Source organism: Canis lupus, chromosome X, assembly GCF_048164855.1.
Source record: "Canis lupus baileyi chromosome X, mCanLup2.hap1, whole genome shotgun sequence".
Taxonomy (NCBI): domain Eukaryota; kingdom Metazoa; phylum Chordata; class Mammalia; order Carnivora; family Canidae; genus Canis; species Canis lupus.
The window spans coordinates 85,661,040-85,668,628 of record NC_132876.1 but is presented as its reverse complement, the minus strand read 5'-3'; the positions used below and the strand labels follow the sequence as shown (position 1 = coordinate 85,668,628).

At 39.5% G+C, this 7,589-nt stretch overlaps 1 pseudogene; it reads left to right on the top strand.

The window, feature by feature from the left end:
* The first annotated feature begins 1,264 nt into the window (after positions 1 to 1,264).
* On the top strand, positions 1,265 to 4,322 carry LOC140628532 (nucleoplasmin-3 pseudogene; annotated as a pseudogene).
* Positions 4,323 to 7,589: the final 3,267 nt, after the last annotated feature.

The following is a 7,589-nucleotide window of genomic DNA, read 5'->3' as shown; positions in this document are numbered from 1 at the left end:
CTAAAGAAGTCTTTTCTAGTTGGTTTATAGTGTTGTTCATATATTCTACTTCCTTGTTGATCTTCTAATTTTTCAAGCCATTATTAAACATGGGTTAGTGGAGTCTTTAACTATTATCATTCATGGTATACATATTTTTATTTTAATTCTATAGATATTTCCTGCTTAGCCCTCTACCCATTTGCTATACTTGAAAACCATAGTTAAACCTTAATACCCCACCAGAGTTCATCCATCTCTGCTCCTTTTGTCCACATATACACCAGAGAGAGACACAGAACTTTGGGAATGGAGAGGAGTAAATGTGGGGAAGTCCCAGAGCTTCGTGGTATAAAGGATCAGGACAGGACACTAGTGGCAGACTTAAAAGATCAAACCAGGTTAAATATGATGGAAGTCTGAATTCAAACTAGGAAATTTCAAAGTTCAGGGTTCTAAATTGTATTGTAGAAATCACAGATGGGTATGATTTTATGGTTAATTAATTTTGACAAGAGTGCCAAGATAATTCAATGAGAGACAGAATGGTGTCTCAAGAAATGGTGCTGAGACAACTAGGCATCCACATGCAAAAAAAAAAATCGCAGTCAGACCCCTATGTCACACCAAATACAAAAATTAATTCAAAAGGGATCATAGGCCTAAATGTAAGAGCAAAAACTGTAAAACTGTTGGAAGAAAACAAAGGAGTAAAACCTCATGACATTGAGTAAGGCAAAGTCTTCTTATATATCACACCAAAAGCATAAGCAATTAAAGAAAAAATAATTAGGGGATCCCTGGGTGGCTCAGCAGTTTAGCGCCTGCCTTTGGCCCAGGGCGCGATCCTGGAGTCCCGGGATCGAGTCCTGCTTCGGGCTCCCGGCATGGAGCCTGCTTCTCCCTCCTCCTGTGTCTCTGCCTCTCTCTCTCTCTCTGTCTATCATAAATAAATAAGTATAAATCTTTAAAATAACATAAAATAAAGAAAAAATAATTAGACTTCATCAAAATTTAAAACTCTGTGTTTCAACCGTTGTTATTAAGGAAATGAGAAGACAACTCACATAAGGGGAAAAATATTTGCAAATCATATATCTGATAGGGACTTGTGCCCAGAGTAAATAAAGAACACTTACAATTTAAAAATAAAAAAGACAATTAAATGAATTAAAACAGAGGCAAAGGATTGAATAGACATTTCTCTAAAGAAGATATACATACACATGCTTAATATCATTAGTCATCAGGGAAATATAAATTAAAACCACAGTGAGCTTGCAGCATGGCCACTGAAGCTGCTGCTGCCTTAGCATTCCTGAATCAGGAGAGCTGAGCTCATGCCTGGGGAGGGTGGGGGCTAGTCTGTGAGTCCTGGATGCGGTCACTATGGACAGTTTTTCCTTTGGCTGTTAGCTCTCTAGCCATACCCGCTCTTTCACCTTGAAGGTAGAGGAAGAGGATGAGGTGGAGCACTTGCTGGCTTTGGCCATGCTCTGCCTCACCAAGAGGGCTGAAGAGGAATGTAATGTGGTAGAAGTCATGGCCAGGAAGCATTACCACCAAGAGATTGCTGTCCCTGTGGCCAACCTCAAGTTGTCCTGCCAATTCATGTTTAGTTTGGATGACCTCCAGCTCCAACCACCTGTAACCTTCTGTCTGAAATCAGGTTCTGGCCCCATGTAAATTGCTGGGCAGCACCAGATTGTTTCTATAAGCAATGATGTTTCTGAGGAAGAAGAGAGTGAAGAGATACCTGGGTAGCTCAGTGGTTGAACGTCTGCCTTTGGCTCAGGTCATGATCCCAGGGTCCTGGGATTGAGTCCCGCGTCGGGCTCCCTGCATGGAGCCTGCTTCTCCCTCTGCCTGTGTCTCTGCCTCTCTCTGTGTCTCTCATGAATAAATAAATAAAATCTTTTAAAAAAAAGAAGAGAGTGAAGAAGGGAGGTGGAAGAAGCTGAGTTGTGCCCCATCCTGCCTGCCAAGAGGCAGGGGGGCAGGTTCTAATCTCCTTGGAATGGGAGGGATTCTGAATTTCTACCCTGACCCTCTTTCCCCCACTTGCCTATGAGATCGGAGGTCAACATCTGAAGCTCAGGACTACATAGTTTTAATACTTTTTACATTTTCGGATAAAAGTTGAAATAAAGTGATGTGAAAGTTTTTGGAAAAAAAAACACAGTGAAATACTACCTCACATTCACTAGGATTGCTATAATGAAAAAGATGGACAAGAATAAGTGTTGATGAGGATGTGAAGAAATTAGATTTTTATACACTAGTAAAAGGAATGTAAAATGATGCAAGCCCTTTGGGAAATAGTTCAGTTGTTCTTTAAATAATTAAATGTGCAGTTACCATATGACCCAGAAATTCTACTCTGAGGTATATCCTCAAGAGAAGAGAAAGCATATATCCTCACAAAAACTTGTATATGAATGTTCATAGCAGCATTATTCACAAAGTCCAAAATGGAAAAAACCTGAATATCCATAAACTGAAGAATGGATCAACAAAATGTGGCACAATCATACAATGTAATATTATTTAGCCATAGAAGGTAATAAAGTGCTGATACATGCTACAACATGAGTGAATCCTGAAAACGTTATGCTAGGTGAAAGAAGCCAGACTCAAAATGCCACACATTTTGTTTGATTCCATACAATCATAAAAAACACTGAATTTTATACTTTAAAATTTAAAATACTTTATACTTTATAATATTGAACTTTGTGGTTTATTAATTATATTTCAATAAAGCTATTTTTTTAAACATGAATAAGATCATTTCCCAACTCTTAGGAGAGTCACACTTCAGCATGAGTAAAATTATCATTGCCGGTTGTTTTGAGTTGAGCTTCTGTCTTGACTTCTCACCCGAGATGTCAGTGCCCTCGGGATAAACTCCTGTTACCTACCTGGAAGATGATTCTCCTGAACATCAGGGGAATGCCACACCCCATTGTGCCAACTGTCTGTCCAACTGTGGCATACATACAGTAGACATTCAGAAATTCTTGGTGAATTAAATTGGTTTCTACGAAATTCCCTCAGTTTGTGTGTGGGGAACTCAGTCTCATGTTGGATCACTCTGATTCTCGATACCATTCCTGTCTACCTGGATGCTTTACCACCTCAGAGATCTTTCTGTTTTCATCAACTGTCCTAGTGGATATGAGCCTTGCTTGTTCTACTTAAACCAAGGTCCATTTCTGCCTGTCAAGTGACCTCATATGGCTGGAGAGGCAATATGGTCTAACACAAAAATATAGCAGTTAAGAGTACAAGCCCACAGTCCCCAATTTAGATAAATAGCAAAGCTTGGTCTCTCCTCTTTCTCTCCCAGCCTCCTTTTTTTAGCTTCACACTGGTGGAAAGAATGATCTTTAAAAAATATGAATCGGATCGTGTCTCTTCCTTGCTCAACTTCTAACACAGATTGAATGCTTAATGTCAAGTACATTTCTAAGCCCTTTATGTCTATTGATGCATTTCAACTTCACAACAATAAGTATTATTATTATTTTCATTTTATAGATGAGCAAGATGAGGCACAGAAAGATTGAAGTGCTTATCCAAAAGAACACATTCACTAAGTGGTTGGGGTGAGAAATGAACCTAGACAACATGGCTCCAGAGGCCTTGATCTCAGCATTACACCATCCCCTTCTCAACAGTTGTTCCTCCCACTGAGAGTAAAATTCTTACCATGGTTTTCAAGGCCTACATGATCTGGTCCCTGCTCTCCTTATCCTCTACCACTGCCCAGTACCTGAGCTCACCATGCTCCAGTCACATGAGCCTGCTGTTAATTCCCAGTATGTATCAAGCTCTACCTCGGCCCCAGCACCTTTGCACTTTCAGTTGCCTCTGTGATGCATCTTCTCTCCTCCCCCTCCTTCATATGTCTGGCTGATTAAATGTTACCATGTCAAAGATCTTCCCTGACCTTCTTCTCTTAGCAAATACTTCCTCCCCAGCTCTCTATCCCCAGACCATTCTTGTATGACAGCAGCCTCCTCATTTTGTTCCCATCACTTTTCTCAATGTGCTTACCCTATTATGACTGCCTCCCCTCCTGGCCCACAGGCCGGTTGAGGTACGCCGACCAGTGCTTCACCCTGACCCTGCTCTACGCGCTGGTCATCCTGCCCATGTCGGCCCCGCAGGAGATCGGGTTCCAGAAATACACGAGCATCCTAGGCACCCTGGCCGCCTGCTGCCTGGCTCTGGTCATCGTGGTGCAGTACTACCTCGGGCCCCAGGGCCTCATTCATGAGACCCGGCCTGCACTGAGGGATACCAGTTGTTGGATTAGCACGCACCCCACTCCAGTGTGATCTCACCTTAACCAATTAAATCTACAAAGACTATTTCCAAAAAAAAAAAAATCTTGATCTTGAAGATAGAGCTATGTTGATTGGTTCACCTGGCACCCAGCTCTCTATCTGACATAATGTCAGCACTTAACCAAAATTAGCTTAATGAATAATGAAGAGGGCTTAACCTATACCTTTGTTATAGCACATATCAACTTGTACTGCTATTATTCTGAACTTCTTAAAGTAGAGCTCTATTTTGTTAATTTTTGTGTAGTATATTCACATTAGAATGCTTTAATATATATTGAATAAAGAGAATAAATAAAGGCGTGAGCCATTAAGGACAGGATTTGCCAAGAAAGGCTTTGTAGAAGAGGTATACTTAAATGACTTACTTCAGTTGCCAACAACATTTTTTTCAAACATAAAGATATGCATTTTTAAGGCTCCTTATGAAGCAAACAGTTCTTGCTAAATAACATATCAATCATTCAAATGTAACTGCGAAAATACCATATGGATACTTTTATTGCAAAAAAAAATCCATGGGTTTAAGTTGTATATGAACCTACAGAACAAAAGAATTTTGCCAAACATTTAAATAGTGACAAGGTGTTAATGTTGGTTTCCAAATCCCCAAAGTGGCAGACCATATCTAGGCATACCTTCTGAACTGGATCAAGGGCCAGCTGATTTAATTCTCAACAATGGTAGTCAGTGGGGATCAATTCTTTTTTAATTCAAATGAGACAGATATGGATTAAATCAGTTGTTGTATAGGCTGTTTGTTTTATTCATACTTAACCTATAATTCATCAGTCTTATAATACAGTGCTTCAGACAAGTTCATGCAGTCGGAGCCCAGGATCAGAAGCACAGCTCTATAATTTACCTGCTGTGTGACTTCAGGCAAATTATTCTCTAACCTTTGGTTTCCTGGATTATAAAATTGAGATAATGGTAGTACCTGCCTCAGTGAATATGAAATGCTTTCCATAATGCCTGTCATACAGAAATTCTTCACTAAATGTTAGATACTAATAGTAGCATTTTGGGTGATGTGGAGGAAAAAGCACTTGTTTGATTATCAAGAGATCCAATGAGTCCTAGTCCCCATTCTTTCACTAACTAGTTGTAAGACTTTGGGCAAATCCCTTGGCCATTTCCTGTCTCAGCTTCCTCTTTGATAAATGAGGGCATTTACATGCCTACTTGTTTCAGATATCTAGTGCTGCACAATAAACTACCAAAACTTAGAGTCCTAAAACAGCAATTCATTATTCTCATAGTTCTGTGGGTCGACTGGTAGCAACTGGAAGATTCTTTTGCTTTATGTAGCATAGCTGAGGTCAATCAAGGAGCTGCATTCTGCTGGGAGTTTGGCTGAGGTGGTAACATGTAAAGTGGCCTCCCACCATCTACAGTCTCTCTCTCCGTGTCCTCTGTTCATTCCATTGTATAGCCCAAGTATCTTTACAACAATGTTTCCAAGAAGGAGTATTCCAAACGGACAAGTTCCAATGTAAACAGTTTATCAAGCCTCTATGTCATCTTGCTTGCTGATATTCCATTGGTCAAAGCTGGACAGAGAGCCAAACTTGAGTCAGTTTGGAAGAAGACTACACAAGGGCATGAATTCTGTGAGGTGTGTTTCATTGGAAGCCATCAATGGAACAGTCTACCCCACCACAATTCCAGATTTTCTTCAGAATCATCATACCCCAGCTTGGTACCTAGATTTCTTTCCATGAACTTTTCCATTTTGTCATTTTGCTTCTTAACACACTACTGTTTCGTTCACATGGCATGCTTATGGAAGCCACTATAGATGGAACTCCTTTGTCTTTAAAAAAAAAGAAGCTGTAAACAAAATTTTCCACTTTTACTTTTGTTGTAGTTTTTCCTGTTGACTTGGCCCAATCTTCCTGGAGCCGATATACTTTAATATGCTAAATTTTCAATCACTTGAAATTTTAAGTACTATTCCCCACCCCACAAAAATTTCACTACCTTTCCTTAGGCTTCCCTTAGTCCACACTCTTACCTTACCTCTTTTCTCCTATTGTATATCCTGAGAAACATTTATATAAGGTTTTCTGCTCTAGCTGCTCAGTGTTTACACAGGTCTAATCTTGATCTTTTATGGCACTTTCCTTCTACATCCTACCAGGAACAAAACAAAGGCAGCTCTCTTCACATAATGTTCAAGTACTGTTCCTGTGTCACGCGTTCCAGCAATGCTGATCATCTGCCTCTTGATGCTGAAAAGAGAAGTTCTTAATTTTCTATCCATCTGGAGCCATCTAGAGGATGTGTAGGTTCAGGAAACCCCCATCTCCCTAGCCAACAGACCCATGTGCATTGGCGCAATTGCACCCACTTTGTCCCTTGTCATCTACATGCATTTTAAAAGGCAAAGCAACAAACCACTGCTCATTAGAACAAGCTATTTCACACTATCTTCAGGGACATACCCTGTTGCTGATATAAAAACTTGACATAAGGGTTGGGTTTTTCATTTCAAAATGCCCCATTCTGGTCTCTGGCTGAGTCATTTCAGGTTGAAGTGGAAACCTAGTATCTATCTGGTTAATGGGATTGATTTAGGCAGCAAGAGGTCTGGCTGAGGTAGAGTTTAGCATTTAGCAATGATAAAGAGCTTGGAGTCTAGGCTTTCCACAAAGTTCAAAAAAATCTTGTTAAAAGGCATTTCAGGAAGCTAAACAATTTCTTCCCTGGGATTCCTCTCTTTAGAAATCAACAAAACAAAAATCACACAGATCGTATGATAATTGCGATTAACTATACTGTAATGTTTTCCTAATGTTATCTAATATGTCATTCATAAGACATAGAATGGAGCTAGGGTGGTTCCTTCAAAAAAGCATCAGGCCAGGAAGTTACTAATATGTCAAATACTCACAATTTCAAGAAGGCACACCAAGCACACTGATAGAATTTTCGAAACTATATGTTTTATAAAGTCATAGGGATCCATTAATGAAACATCAGCACTGAATACAACTGATATGTGTGATCCTTTCTGAATTGAGAGTAAAAACACAAGCTTGTAATGAATTTGTTCACTTTTAATTTAGTGTAATATATCTCAGGTTAACGTGCGTCGTGAAAAGAACTCAAGTCCCAATAAAAAGCAAATGTTCCAAAAATTCTCCATTTTATGTAAATGATACAAGAGTATTGTGCTTCTTATATGTATGTGTATTTTAAGAAAATGAATTTTAACAGGAGAAACTGCGAAGACTAATAAATTAAATATACTAA